General features: G+C 44.0%; 1 long non-coding RNA gene across 2 annotated transcripts in view; it reads right to left on the reverse strand.

Annotated features, from left to right (window-relative positions):
* LOC310837055 overlaps nt 1-6,691 on the reverse strand; it is a 32,267-nt gene extending 25,576 nt beyond the window's left edge. For both annotated transcript variants that reach the window (XR_014560385.1, XR_014560386.1), the window contains exons 1-2: nt 6,153-6,691; nt 1,295-2,107 (exon numbers count right to left, since the gene is read on the reverse strand). This is a non-coding gene — a long non-coding RNA (uncharacterized lncRNA). The remainder of the gene's footprint in view (nt 1-1,294; nt 2,108-6,152) is intronic.
* Nucleotides 6,692-16,476: the final 9,785 nt, after the last annotated feature.

Here is a 16,476-nt window from a genome sequence, read left to right on the forward strand (position 1 = left end):
GTTAACTAACCTAATCTTCCATTTTAAAATCAAAGGTGGTCTGGTGACAAAAAGAAAGGCAGGGGAAAAACTTGGCATGTGATGAGTTGATCCTTTCGAAAATGTTTTCCGCACAAGACATTTCTCACCATATGCTTTACAAGTTGTTTGCTAGCAATGTGGTGGATGCTAATAATATATCCAGTACAAATTCTGCTGGTTTATTTTTATGATTCAAGCAACATTTGGTTTATCCATTTGAAGACAGAGAATTTACACACACACAAAGCCTATTTCTGAACTGTAGAATCTACAGGATCTGAACTGTAATAGGATGGGGTCTTTAGGAGTCATCTCATTCACTTTCAACAGACAATATCTCCAGGACTCATATTCTGGCCTTTTTTGATTCAGCCAAAGGGCTAAGGTACATTGGTTTTAAGCTAACATTAATTGTCTTTAAGGTTGAAATGAATGGATTTCCTCTATGCAGCTACAGGTGAACTTTCCAAAAAGGAAGGATAAGCCTGTTGCACTAGGCTATGCTTGTTCCAATAGCATTCAGGAAATTGGAAGATGGGCATCATCAGTGATCTGAATGTTCAAAACAAACACTAATAGCCTCTCCTGCATCTGGCAGTTAATTTCCTAATATCCTAGTCAAAACTAACTAAATAAATATTAGGACATATTTGCACTAAGATGCTGGTGGATTTTTGTGACTTTTAAAATAATAATAATAATAATAATAATAATAATAATAATAATAATAATAATATGATGCAATTTCTGCAGAAATGTGGAGAACTGAATTTAAGACTGGAGAAGCAAGAAGCTAAAATTTGCTCATTCCCAGCATCTTCGTCCTGCAGTAGCATCTTCATGCCCATCATTTCCAGCTCCAAGGGCCTTCTAGTCTTCTCCCACTGTGAGAAGTGAAGTTACAGGGAACCACTCTGTGGAACGCCCTCTGAGCAGAGGTCAAAGAGATAAATGACTATATGACTTTTAGAAGACATCTGAAGGCAGCCCTGTACAGGGAAGTTTTTAATGGTTGCTTTTTTAATTGTGTTTTTAATATTTTGTTGAGAGCCGCTCAGAGTAGCTGGGGCAACACAGATGGGTGGCATATAAATAATAATAACATCATCATCATCATCATCATCATTGGAAATAAATTCCAAAAGGTTTTGTTTGTGGTTTCCTGCATGTTTGGTTTTGGGGGGAAGATCTCTTATAGCTTCAAGAGGCACAAATCCTGCAACTGCACTGAAAAAAAAATGGAGGAGGCACTTAACAACATCCCTATACTTACCCATGTCATTTCCTCTTCCTTGCTTCCTATAATTGTCTGAGTAGTCTTGTAGTATGTCACACTTACAGGTTGCCATGAGCCCCGCAGTACTGTCAGGATCAAGCTTGAGTTAGCAAGTTCTAGCAGAGGAGGAGGAAGAAGGTGGTGGCTGAACTGTGGAAACCTGAGTTGGAAGAGAGGGAGGCTTTAATTGTTTTGGAGGGGGAAGAATGGATAACGGTTCTCTCCAATGACCTGCCTTTGGACCTTCCCAGCAGAGGATGGCAAAGGCCTTCCTCCAGGAAGCAGGGGGCAGCATCCACTGAACAAGAGGGTTCATCCAGTTCTGAACTTCTTGCCCTACTCCTGAATCACAACTCCTGGGTCATCAGTCTGTTGCTGAACCTTTACCAATTACTTGAATGAATATGGATCACTTCCAAGTAAGAGCCCCTGCTTGCATGCATTGGGTGGAAGCCTGGATATTTAGCAGAATGTAGAATGGGCACTCATTTCTTTTGCCTTTCTGGTTTCTTGTATTCTGATTATTAGTATTATTTCCATCTGTCTGTCCCTTTCAACTCTTCCAGCCACTGAGCTTTTCCAATCACTGCCTTCCCACTTTGTTCCACTCAAGTCCAGATTGATATTTCCTTCCCAGCCATGAAATAGTCTGTTCCTGTCACCCGGTGTTCAGCACGTACGGTCAACATTTCTCGGCAGAAGAGAGCAGTCAGCAGGAGAGCTTGTTTCTCGCTACATAATAAATGCTTTGGCACCAGTTCTGGGCATCCATCTGTTTTGCCAAAGACTCTGCTAAAGACAAGCTTCAGGCTGGAGGAGAAAAGCAAAGACTCCCATAAAATATTGTTTTCATTATGTTGCAGACTCCTCTCCCACCTTCATGCGCGCGCACACACAAACACACACACACACACACCTGTCAGAAACCAAATATAGAGTGTCATTATTCAATAAGGCATCATGACTGGAGCACCCCCTTATAGGCACAGTAATTGTCAAGGTTGTGCACAGCTAAGAAACTCCAAACACTTCCTTGCAGCCCAATCTATCTTTTCCTTCTCTAAATTCGCGAGTTTTTTTGCGAAGAAAGTCCTGTTGCTCCGCCGTGACCTCCCTGCCAATTTAGATACAGTGGCTGAACTGGAGGCCCCTCGACTGACTTCAGGTCCAGTGTTGGACCATTTCGATCGGATACTCCCTACTGATGTGGATAGATTCCTCCAAGTTGGTAGGCCCACCACCTGCCTCCTTGATCCGTGCCCGTCTTGGCTGATTAGGGAGTGTCCAGATGTTGTGCGGACCCCCCTGGTTGAAATTATCAATTTGTCCCTTGACACGGGGACATTCCCAGGGGAATTGAAGGAAGCAGTGGTATGTCCACTCTTAAAAAAAAACTTCATTAGATCCCTTAGACCTATCCAATTACCGCCCAGTTTCCAATCTTCCATACCTGGGTAAGGTAAGTGAGAGAGCAGTTGCTGAACAGCTTGGTAGGTTTCTGGAGGAAACATCGGCATTAGATCCATTTCAGTCTGGTTTCCGTCCTGGTTTTGGGACGGAGACGGCTCTGGTTGCCCTAACAGATGATCTCCGTAGACAACTGGATCGAGGCGGGTCAGGACTGCTGATCCTTTTAGATTTGTCAGCAGCCTTTGACATGGCCGATCATGATCTTCTGGACCACCGCCTTGCAGACGTGGGGATACAGGGCATAGCCCGTAACTGGTTGTGCTCTTTTATCTCTGGTCGGGGACAGAGGGTGGCACTAGGGAGGGAAATGTCGTCGCGCCACTCCTTTGTGTGTGGAGTGCCGCAGGGCGCAATTCTCTCCCCGATGCTTTTTAACATCTTTATGCGCCCCCTTGCCCAGATTATCCGGAGCTTTGGGCTGGGCTGTCACCAATATGCTGATGACACTCAGCTCTATCTGCTGATGGATGGCCACACTGACTCGGCCCCGAACAAACTGACCAGATGCTTGGAAGCTGTGGCTGGATGGTTTCGTGGGAGCCGATTGAAACTAAATCCTTCGAAGACAGAGGTCCTATGGCTAGGTCGGGATGGCATGGGGATGAGGGACCAACTCCCTTCTCTTGCGGGGGCCCAATTAGTGCCATTGCCTTCCGTTAAGAGTTTGGGTTTAATCCTTGATGCCTCCCTTTCCATGGAGGCGCAAGTTACAGCAACAGCCAAGGCGACATTTTTCCACCTTCGCCGCATCAAGCAATTGGTCCCTTACCTTTCCCGCCCCGACCTGGCCACAGTGATCCATGCGACGGTCATCTCCAGGCTTGACTACTGTAATTTGCTCTATGCGGGGCTGCCCTTGAAGCTGTCCCAGAAACTCCAGCGGGTACAGAATGCTGCAGCGAGGCTCCTCACGGGGTCTCTGCCATGGGAGCATATTCACCCAGTGCTTTTCAAGCTGCACTGGCTCCCGGTGGAGTACAGGGTCAGATTTAAGGTGCTGCTTTTGACCTTTAAAGCCCTTCACGGCCTAGGACCCTCGTACCTACGGGACCGCCTCTCCTGGTATGCCCCACGGAGAGCCTCAAGGTCCATAAATAACAACACCCTAGTGGTCCCAGGCCCTAAAGAAGTTAGATTGGCTTCAACCAGAGCCAGGGCCTTTTCAACTCTGGCTCCGGCCTGGTGGAACGCTCTGCCTCATGAGACCAGGGCCCTGCAGGATCTGATTTCTTTCCGCAGGGCCTGTAAGACAGAGTTGTTCCGCCTGGCCTTTGGCTTGGAGCCAATTTGATTCCCTCCCTCTCTCTCTCTTTTTTCCCCCTTTCTTTTCCTTCTCCTCCTGCGATGAGGGGAAAATATTTTAATATTTTAATGTTCCATTATTTTAATGTATTTTATTTTTGTTTTTAAGTTATAACCATTCATCTTGTTTTTATTATTGCTTGTAAGGCGCTCTGAGCCCGGCCTTGGCTGGGGAGGTAAAAAGGTAAAGGTAAAGGTACCCCTGCCCGTACGGGCCAGTCTTGACAGACTCTGGGGTTGTGCGCCCATCTCACTCAAGAGGCCAGGGGCCAGCGCTGTCCGGAGACACTTCCGGGTCACGTGGCCAGCGTGACATCGCTGCTCTGGCGAGCCAGAGCCGCACACGGAAACACCGTTTACCTTCCCGCTAGAAAGCGGTCCCTATTTATCTACTTGCACCCGAGGGTGCTTTCGAACTGCTAGGTTGGCAGGCGCTGGGACCGAACGACAGGAGCGCACCCCGCCGCAGGGATTCGAACCGCCGACCTTTCGATCGGCTTTTACCCACAGCGCCCCCTGCGTCCCTGAGGGCGGGGTATAAATAAAAAATTATTATTATTATTATTATTATTATTATTATTATTATTATTATTATTATTAAATTATTAAATTATTAAATTATTAAATTATTAAATTATTAAATTATTAAATTATTAAATTATTAAATTATTAAATTATTAAATTATTAAATTATTAAATTATTATTAAATGGATGGTCATTACAATTGCACTGTAAAAGGTAAAGGTAAAGGGACCCCTGACCGTTAAGTCCAGTCACAAACGACTCTGGGGTTGTGCGCTCATCTCACTCTATAGGTCAAAGGAGCTGGTGTTTATCCGCAGACAGTTTTTCCGGGTCATGTGGCCAGCATGACTAAGCTGCTTCTGGCAAAACCAGAGCAGCGCATTGAAACACTGTTTAACTTCCCGCTGGAGCAGTACCTCTTTATCCGCTTGCACTTTGACTTGTACTGCAGAATCATTCAAATGTGTATATATCTTTAGCTGGGATCCAAACTTTGACGTAGTTTATTGAAAGGGCACTATCTAAAAAAGGAGAAGACAGCAATAGCATATTTAAACCAGGCAGATTGTGGAGGAGGGGCTTATGGTAGGGATGGGTTAATTTATCCATTTCACTTTCGCTCAGCTTCTCATTTTTCCAGTTTCCAGTTCTCCACATTTCTGCATCATTCTGCATTGTTTTAATTTTAAAAAAAAGCCATCGTGAGAATTTGCCAGCATTTTAGTGTACATTTTTGATACTCGTGACATTTTTTATGCTGTTTCCCTTATCTCACACGGGTTTTCCCCAGAATATAATGAATTTTTGGCATGTTAATTTCATTAGTGCATGTGTTTTTATGCACGCTTACTTCTAATATACAAAATTTTGTTCCCATTATTTGGAAGAATGACATTTGGAGAAGTGTGGATTTTGAAGTGTAGCTGTGTTTCAGTTTGGCATTTGGAGAACTATAGGTTCCCTATTCCTGTTATAGAGTGGGCTTACAGCTGCTAATGCACACACACACCAGCTACTTTTAAGTACAAAAAAACACAGGGGCTCAAGGATATGCACAGATTTGCCACTTAAATTTGAGATCTGAAAACTACCAGATGTCAACAAACCTTCAGCATTTGGGACTAAATCGAGAAGTATATTTTATTTATACATAGGGGAATCTATAATAATAGGCCCTGCTGCACTAATGTAGCCTGCAGCAGTGAACTGTGCAATTTTGATTCAAATTAAGTCAGTGCCTCTCAAATCAATATCACTCACTCATATTTCTATCAACAGCTGACACATTCATTGAGAAAATGGTTTTTTATGCATCCAAGGAAATTGTACTTCAGGCTTCTTTAGATGGCGCACATTTGATGAATGGAGTCTGCACTTCCATTATGTGGGAGAACATTTGATTTCTTCAGTGTTGGCATTGTGGCATCTTGTTATCTTACATCCCCCATTATCAGTCCATTCATTTCAAGCTTATTCTTTCTACATCACCTTTCTCACCCTTTGTAACAGATGTACTGTACTATGTACTCTGACTGAAACAGATAATAACAACTCAACTGTCTCCCTTGAGTCAAAGTCTCTCTGTGTGTGTGTGTTTCAAAGAAAAGATGGCTTGGCTGATGATAAGTATAAGCAAAAATAACTACTAGACAATATAATAATATAAGGATCTGAAATGGGAAGACTGACAAGGGAAAAGGTCACATAAATCTTTTGGTTATAGCTTGAAGAAAGTTGAGAGAAACTTTCGTAATGGTTTTCAGCTCCCTCTTTTCTTCCTTCATTACCAGCTCTCGTTTTTTCACTTGTTCTTAGAGAAGCCAGGTGAGCCTGGTAACACGTAATATGCGTCATAATAAAGTACAGACGTAAGAATTCTAATGCTATGGCAGAGGAAAATGTTTCCCTGTACACTTTCTTCATGCCATGCATAATAGTATATGCCGCTTGCCTTTTCTTTAAACTAAAGAAAGCCCCAAATGTTGTAACCATTGCCCATAAGGGAATTGCTTCAAGCACTTGATGAGTTTGTTTTTCATTTTCTGAGATAGTAGAGTTTGAGACCATTGAGAGAAGCAAGCAAGTGGGCATCAGCAGCACTGGCAAGGAAGAGGTGGTAGTGACAGTGGCGTAGCGTGGGTCGTCAGCACCCGGGGCAAGGCAAGTAATTTGCGCCCCCTAACCCGTGGATTCACGCCCCCTAACCCGTGGATTTGCGCCCCCTAACCCTAACCCCCAGATGTTGCGCCCGGTGCGGCCGGCCCCCCCTGCACCCCCACCCCCCACGCTACACCACTGGGTAGTGAGCACACTCATGGAGGGGGGTATACCGAGAAGAGCCTCAAATGCATCAACATCTACCAAGGATCACAGGTTTACAGAATCATAGAACTGGAACTGATGTTGGAGGTCAGCTTCCAATCATCTACTCAGCACAGGAAACTTGCACCTAGAGCATCCCTGACAGGTGATCCTCTGGCCTCTGTTTAAATGCCTCCAGTGAATGAGGGTCCCATCAGCTTCCTCCAGGGCAGTCTGTTCCACTATTGAACAAATGCTACCATTGGGAAGTTCTCTGACGTTTAGCTGCAATTTGCTTCCCTGTGATTTCCGCCCACAGTTTCCAGAGAGCAAGTTAACTCCATCTTCTGCCTTCGTGTGGTGTTTTATATGAAGACAGCTATCGTATCTCCCTCCCATTAATACCCCAAAAAGGCTAGTGTTTCTCAGGGAAATCTGTTTACACACTCTTCTGCAAGTGTCCAATAGTAATGCAGTTTGGAGAAATCAAGGTCTGGTTATGAACATGCAAATTAGCCCAATAAAAGATCCCTACAACTCTCATGAGGGCTTCAAAATTACACATTTCTGCAAGAAATGTTAATTACATTTTTAAAAAAATAAAAAAGCAGCTTTTAAGTCCCGGCTTTTCAAAAAGCCCAAAAAGCTATGTTTCCCAAACAATTAATTAATGGGGGCTATTAAACCACATTCTATTACTTTGAATGGACTGCACTAGGACAGTCACCCAACTTGGATGAAGCAGAGAACACACATATCTCTTTCAGAAAATAGACGGTCTCCAAAATGAACTGCAAAGTGCATAAAAGCAAAATAGCAGGAACGTTTGGGCTATCTGCACTTATTTCCTTTGCTGCAACCATAAACACAATACAGCAAAGTAAAACTGTGGTAGAAGCAGTGGACACAAGAACCTCTTTAAGCTACCAAGCCATTTGCTTAACTTTGAATATAGATTAGTCGGGAGCACCCAGATACAGTACATATAAATGAACAACCAACACAACTTTTTATTGTTTTTCTCTTGTCATTAGACATGGGAATGTCTTATTAGACAGCTTGAGGCCCAGGTATTTAAAGGACTGCCTCCCCCATGCTCCTGACATTGGCAAGGGAGGCACTGTTTGGTGTTTCTGTGGCCAGTGAATGAGTGACATGAGGTAGGTCATTCTCTGTGGTAGTGTAGCACCCTGCTTGTGGTTAACGCTTAGCTGGAATGAAATATTCAACGCAGCAATAGAGAAATTAAAATAGTAATTTATTTGTCAGACAAATAAATGAGAGGCACAGTGGTATATGGTTACCAAGCTCTGGCCTGGCCTCCTGCCATTCTGGCCAGCACTTATATTTCCTTAATCCAGCCCCCTTGCTCCTCCTGTGGCTGCCTCTGTCCAATCAGCCTGGTTGAAATTCCTATTGGCTGTTTGCTAGAACCAATCACAAAAGATACACCCATTTCCTTTTGCCCTTTTATGGGAAACAAAAAGCTATATATTCTTCTATCTATAAATGACAAATAAGTAGTAATATATCTTACACTTGTCTCAACAAGGAACCTTAATTACCAGCTCACCTCTTGCCCTCCTTGCCCTATTGCCTTCCAAAGCAGATAGTTAATCTTAAATTTTTATCTTAAACAGATGTCAAGGATCTTGAGTTCACATCATCATTGAAAGATCTCCTTTTGGAGGTCTTTAAACAAAGGCCTGACAACATATGTGTGCTCTGATGGTGTTTTCCTGCCTGACAAGGGGGCTTGGCTGGTGGCTGATGGCCCCTGTGATATCTTCCAACTATATGAAATAAGAATCTAGCATAAGGATTTAACATTTCTTAGTTTCTAAATCCTTTGCATAATTACATTTAAGCCAATATATTTAATACATAACATAAATAACCTTTTAAAAGGAAAAGAAATCTTAAAAGGATCTCAGTTTAAGAAAGAAACAACTTTAGAAAAAGACTTCCCAAAATACTCTCTTCCTTTCTGCCAGCCAGATGCTCTTGGCCTTTTAACCTTAGGAAAATATGGCTCAAGTTTAATGGGAGGCACATGGTTTTATTTTACTATTTACCCACTCTTAATTATGTTTATCTCTGCTTTTTTATCTTCTGTAATATGTAGGGTCAGTGTAACCTTGGCTCTCAGCCTGTAATTCCCTTTTTATGACTTTGAGAATTGTTTTCTGCTATAAATCGGGGGGGGGGCCTTGTCCAGGAGAATAAACATCTTGCGAAGGTTCTTTAGGCAACTGGTCTTCTGCCTGGCATGAAACATTTGAAAATCTTTAAGCTCTTTTTAAGATACAGGCCCTGATCGAAATATAAGCTTTGATAAAAATGCAGGCTTATGATTAGATGCCTCAGTAGCACCCCTTTTGCAGGGAAATTCACCTGCCCCTCCCACTGGCATCAGTTGAAGTCACATTTATTTACTCATGTCTATGGTACATAAATGTAAGTGCTTCTTTTGTCAAGTCTTAACTATCATATATGTTCCTTCCTTAGGTGGGGTGGGTCAGGATAAACTTTACAATATTTAGCTTGTAGCACTGGTATATATATCAAACTGATTAGGTCACTGATGCCTCTTTCCTTTCCCTCTCTTTATTTACTTATCTTTTTACATGCAAGTTAGAGAATGACTGAAGGTATGACTTCATTTAGAATGCCAATAATTATGTAGGTTTTAAAATACTGGGCTACAACAGGGAAGGACCCTTGGTTGGTGTGTTATTTCTCATCACCTTGCAAGAACCAATATAAAGAAATGGCAGAGTTTGCTCCTTTCTCTACTGCAAAGTCTAGTGGTTGCTAGTCATGAAAATAGGTATGAGAGGAGAATATGAATTGATGTGGTCTCCTGAAGTGGGGAAAAGCAATGCCACTCCTCAAATGCAGATCCTAAAGGACAAGGGAGGTCTAAACCCAGTTGAAAGCTTGTAGGCTCCCCAAATACAGTCTACCACCTCCCCTCTTTAGGTTTCAGATGATACCATCCCCCACCTGCACCAGCTAAATGCTCCGAGAGGAGAAGGCAGGCGGCCAAACAGATGGTGAGACAAACAAGAGGTGTGGAGCATTGTTATATAAGATGCACACAGACTGAAATCGATGTCATCCTGGAATGTAACATTGCCTTTTGAGCCTCCAACATTTTCCTCCTCCTGTCCCCCCCCACCACCTTCCTTTGGTATTTAAAACAGACTATATGGCCAGCAATTCATTTATATTTCCTATATAATTAGTCACTGGCAAGTAAAACAAATTAGGTGCTTGATAAACACACACAATTATATTTTCAAAGCATTTGTATTTATGCATGGAAGATGGGACGATTTTATGAATGTGTAATCAGGGATGTAAAATTGGAAAGAAAACAAAATTGAGCACAGCTAATTTGGTAGGGGAGGCAAATTAACGCTATGCCATGGGCTTTGCATGTGCATTGCCCTGATAAACTTCTTCCTGGCAAAGGTTCCTTCTATGCCAAGGATGGTAATCCTTCTTCTGTGCCTGTCCTCTTTTATTACTCCTTTGAGGAAATGTTGTTTATAAAATAAAGATCTGCACAAGCTCAGATAAGAGAGTGCCCATTTCCCACCCGCACCCCCCATTAATAGCGAACAAGCTGGGACAGGCCAACACACTGCTTTTCTCTTTGGTGTACACACACACACAGGGCAAGGTACCAGCAGGCTCTTCACTTGAGCAATTGCGGCAGATGTGCCCCATGAATAGGTTGAAAGGAAAAGTTCACAGATCCTGAAATAGCAGGACAGAAAAGGTGGAGCTGGGAGGTCTTCTGCCCTAGCAGGAGCAATAATGAGAAGAGTTGCGAGTGTGCCAGATGTAAGATGCATCTTGCATATGCAAGATGCACAAGAGAATGAATGAGAAGCAATGGGAAGCTTAAAGCAAAAGGAAGTGGGCAAAGAAAGCTGGTAGATGCTGGCATCAGGGAAACCAGGAACAGACAGGAGTATAGAAAAGGAGAAGCCAACAGTGGGACAAAAGGAAGTGCAGTAGCCAAGACAAAGGAAAGGCAATCTGGCTGAAAAAGCAAAAATAATAAATAGAAATCATTTAAAACAGTTCCAAAGAGTCACTCGATCAAGATATACACAAAACTCAGAAGTTCATCTGTTTATCATTTGTGGGGGCATTAAAACCTGGTGTTGTTTTGCATTTTATTCTATTTATCTAGCAGCTCAAAATGGAGACAAGTGGAGGGATTATGGAAGGTTGAGAGAACAGAGTTTATTTGAAAAGTAGTACAATCTTGCACTGATGAGTTTTTAATTTACACTGAAGCAGAGAGACACAATGGAAAGGGTCATTGGTTAGTTCTCAGTGGCAAATGGGCATTTGGACTGTACCACTTTAGACCATTTGGTGCTGGTTCACATTTTGCAATGCAGTTCTTCAGCTACACAGTGTATACAACAATACATATACTGGGGCAAAGTGTGCATACAATCCACATATAATGTCCTATGTGAATGTCTGGAAGCAGTTGGAGGATGGACGGGGTTAACAGATTGAGGCTGAATCCTGACCAAATTACTACTTTCAGGGGACAGAGGGTGGAGGATTCCCTAGTCCCGAATAGAGTAACGGGCACCTGAAGGACTAGGTGTGCAGCCTGGGAATCCATGGAGGCACAGGTTAATTGTGTGTCCAGGGCGGCTGTCTATCATCTCTATTTGGTACGCCGGCTGAGACCCTACCTGCCTGTGCACAGTCTTGCTAGAATGGTACATGTTCTGGTTATCTCCCGCTTGGACTACTGCAATGCGCTCTACGTGGGGCTATCTCCGAAGGTGACTCAGAAACTACAACTAACCCAGAATGTGGCAGCTAGACTGGTGACTGGGAGTGACTGACGGGACCATATAACACTGGTCTTAAAAGCTCTAAATTGGCTCCCAGTATGTTTCCGAGCACAATTCAAAGTGCTGGTGCTGACCTTTAAAGCCATAAATGGCCTCAGCCCTGTATACTCTACACCCCCATCATTCAGCCCAAACACTGAGGTCCAACTCTAAACACAAATTTAAGGCCATAAAAAGCCCTGCTAGATCATGCCAAATGCCTCTCTAGCCCACCATTCTGTTCTCACTGTGGCCTACCAGATGGCCATGAGATGCCTATAACCAGGACCTCAGCCAAACAAAATTTTACCCCATTGTGAATCCCAGTAACTGGTATTCAGAGTCAAACTGCCTCCAACAGTGAAGACGGAACATAGCCATCGTGGCTTGTAGCCACTGATAGTATTGTCCCTCATGAAATGTTCCATTTCCAGGGCATTTGGGTTTATTTAATCTACAAGGCTGAGCCCATTTTCCTTATTTTTCTCACCAGAGATATTTCACGCTGAGAGAATTTTAAGCAGATTTATCTGCTAAAGCCTCTAACTAGAAAACTGTGGGGGGAAATGAGATGCTTATCCTAATAGCATAGGTGTGCTGTGAACAGATCTGGTGTCTAAAAAATCTGGCATCGCTAGGCAATGAACGTCTGTTAGCTGCTAAGGACAATCAGAAATACCCTTGACTTTTAATGAAGGCCTTAATAGCATCCAGCCTCATGCTGTTGCTGCTCAACTTTCAACTCCCAATTTTCACATTTCTTGATTAATTAAATCATCGCTTTGAAGCGGCAGGCATCCTACACAGTGACAACTACAGTAAGGGTTCCTCTTCACTTTTAGGACTCCACATCTCAAAGCCTCTGCCTTTGGGTTTATTACATCCTTTGACTCTAAGGGTCTTTGATATCTTCCAGTTCAAAAAACAAAGGGCAGGCCAACTAAATTGTCTTTTTTTATTCTCTTCCTGGAAAATGCAGCTGGGGCAGTGGCAAAACTCATTGCCTGGGGTGCCTTCAGTGAAATGCTTTTGAGTCTTGCAGAAATCTGTTTCAGGGGAACTCAAAGGGTCAATGACTAAAAAAAAAGCAAAAAGCAAGGAACTGGTGTGCCCTGTGAAATAAATGTTGGACTCAGTGTATCAGAGCCTAAGGTGAGTCCTTGGACCAAAGAACCATCTAGTCCAGCATCATGCTCCTACAGTGGCCAATATGAAGCCTCTGAGAAGACTGCCAGCAGGACCTGCCTTCAACAGCACTTTTACCAATTTATCAGCAAATGGGGAAATAGGCTCATTGTCAGAGGGATCATCAACGTATTTTCTATCAATTAGTACTATTGTCAGTGGAATAGTATTCTAAGGGTTGTTTTCACATATTACCCACCAAGAGAGACTGTCTACCAGAAAGAGGATACCCAATAGTAAGCTTCAGTCAAAAATGGCACTCTGGTAATTGCATATGTCTGGACAAGAAAGCTCTGAAAGCCTGAATAGGATGGTTCTCACCCACCCCCAGAAGTGTCCTGAGTACACCCAGCCCAAGAAGGACAAATGGTCAGTAGTTTAATTCGTTATTGACAAAACATGGATCTACAGTAGTTCCTAAGGTGCACTGAACACACACACACACACACACACACACACACACACACACACTGATTAAGTTATCTTGCATCCTCTCCCCAGGCTTCTGTTCTAAGATGGACTGTTGGAGAAGTGGTGTGACCACTCCCCACCCACCCAACTTAAATACCCTCGTCTGATAGGGCATGTACACAAAACCTGTCACTTCCTCTTCAAGTCCCTCCTGCTCCTGGGGGACAGGGGGAAGGGGATGGAGGGGATTCTACTGCCCCTCCACTCCTAGCACATCCTGCCCTTCCTCCAGCCCTGGCTCCTGCCTCGCTACTCCCTTCCCCTGGATCACCCTCTGGCTCCACTGCCTTCACCAGACACTCCTTGGAGACCTGCCACTCCTTGACAAGAAAAGGAAAGATAGTTCCCGCAGCCTAGAACTAGGGATGGGGGCAAGAGTGTCATAATCCCCTCTCCATACTCTGATACAGACCAGAAGTGGGAGGCACTTGAAGAAGAGGATTCTGAAGGGGAGTAAAGAGGGAATGAGAAAATGAAGCAGAGCTCCTCTCTACCTCCAGATGCACCCAGATCTACTGGCAAGATGGCAATTCTCAAGGCTGCCTCTTTTCCACCCATAAAGCAGCAGGGGCTTTTAGAGATCATGGAGGTTGTTTCCCCACCAGAGAGTGAAGAGGGCTCAGGGGAAACACCTGTTGGGACAGAGGGTTCAGAGCAGGAGGAAGCCTCATGGATGTCTCTTAGGGAAACGCACCACATCAAGTGAAAATAGGAAACTTATTCTGCAGGAAGGTACCCACCTTCAGATCAATAACTTCTAGCGTGCCAGGGAGTCTCTGCCTCTGCTTAAAAGCTTGGCAGTTTGGTGGGGTAACTCACTGGAATATCTTCATTACCTTCATGCAATCCTGGGACCCTTGTTACTGATCTTGGACACCTGAGCCTTGGGCAGGACTTATTGTTGCTACCACTTTGACTTCTAAGACCACCTGAATGAACTCTTTCTGTGACACTGAGTGAGGACCTCTAGTCTGCTCTAATAGGCCTTCACTTCCTTTTGTACTAGAAAGAGCACCTGCTGACATTTTTCAGCGGGAAGCAGGACAAAGCACCATGCTCCACATTAGGCCATGCACCTTGCACATACCCTCTCCTCCTCAGTAAATGCTGTGACCACCTGCATCCACTCGCTGGCCATTACTGACAAAGGATGGATATTCCAGGTTAGCCATTGTAAAGGACACTGACAGCATTTTCCTAGCAACATGAGACTTTCTTTACCAAGCTCTGCTCCTGAGGGCAATGCCTGACTTGCTTCCATGTAAGAACAAAAGAAGGGCTCTATTTGATCAAATGAAAGTCCAGCAGTGTGTCTTCTACATTGGCTTAAAGATATGTATCTGGAAAAGCCCAAAAGCAGGGCATGGTCATAACCTTCTACTACTGTTGCTCCCCAACAGCTGGTCTTCTGTGGCATACTCCCTATGAACCTGGAGGTTGTAATGAGCCAAGTACCAGGTGCCATGGGATAAAGCTTATAGTAAGGAGAGCCAAAGAAGAAGCCTGGGGACAGGACGAAGCCAGGGCTGAAAGAAAACCAAAGGAGACAGGAATGTGCCTGAACTCCAGAAGAGCTTGTTGCTCAGGTAAGCTTTAACTAGAACAGGAAGCCCTCTTATAGAACTTTCTGTTCCTCCTGTCCAGGGAGATCCAATGACCAGCTTGGATGGCAGGGGCAGTTCAAAGTCTGAGGACATGCCTCAACGCACAGTTGAGTGGCTCACCACACTGTTCCTTGAGGCAATATGTCATGATTGTGGCATCCTTCAGAGGAAACTTTAGAGAGCAATGGCATGAAAGAGCCCTGCTACCACCACCCATCATCAGAAATGTGGGTGGCGGCAAAGAAAGTGAGGAAAGAAAATGGGGATACTGAGTTTTGTCAGTTCCCACCCTACCCCAGGTTTGGCTGAAATGCTCCTCTGAGAACTTCAAGCCCAGCATTAGTTTGCACAATCACAGTTTCCCAGACAAAACAGCAAACTGCAAGCTTCTGCCACCTTCATCCTGGGCAAAAGGGGAAGGGATGGGACCCATGAATCTGTGGCTGTTTGTTCTCATGGCAACTCATTAGCTTGCCATTCCATCTGAATACCATTACTGTGTGTAAAAGAAAAAGGAAGAAGCCCTGATCCAAGGCACTGATGTGCAATAAAAATAAAGTGTTTATGTGTTCTTTCAACCTCCTCCTGTCCTCCCGAAACTCTCTGTATCAAAAAAACTCAGATTATTTACCAGGAAAAGTATCACTTCAGTCGTAAGAGCTATAAACTTGCCTTTAAAATTAGGGCTGAAATTGTCAGGTAACTGATTTGTTTGCCTAATGCCATACCTGGAATCTTGCGCGCGCGCACACACACACACACATATCCCCCAAGCCCTGCTTCTCAGAGCCGTTACCATGCAGGATGATGAAGGTTTATTTGCAATGCAATTAGGAAATCTTTAAATACTGTTTGGTGGAACAGGGAGATCCGCCGTAGCAATATTTGAGCTGGGCTGGTGAGTCATCCCCCATTTTAACTTCATAAAAAAAAACCTCAGGACTGCAAAGTGGGAGGCACCAGCCTCTTTGGAAATGCAGTCACATAGTGACAGTCCTCATTGAAAGTGCAGTCACATGCCATTATGCTACTTTTATCCAATATGAGAGCCACTTATTCTTAGCCAGCCTCACACGGCAGGGAAAATGGAATCTGGCGTGGAGCTACTGCCTCTGATGCCGACTCAGGCACATGACTCCCCTAACCCCCACTCCTTTCTTCTTCTCAGTCCCCCCCCCCCCCAATAAATAAATAAGTAAATAAAGCCACTCTGGGAAAGCAGGTTATTGTATCAGGCTGCAAAGAAGCAGCACAGCATTCCTCTTCCATAACCAACTCGTTTCAACAGGGGCTAAGACAGGCAGCATTCTGGAGTGTTTGTTCTCAGGCTTCCAGGACAATCTTATGCCTTTACTCCAAAGACTTGCTGTGCTCAGTGCAGCTCTATCTCAGGCAAGCATGCTCTCCAGGCTTTCAGATAGCTGGCTCTCCCAGCCCAGCCTGGAA

This window comes from Podarcis gaigeae (genome assembly GCF_964106915.1).
Source record: "Podarcis gaigeae genome assembly, chromosome: Z".
Taxonomy (NCBI): Eukaryota; Metazoa; Chordata; class Lepidosauria; order Squamata; family Lacertidae; genus Podarcis; species Podarcis gaigeae.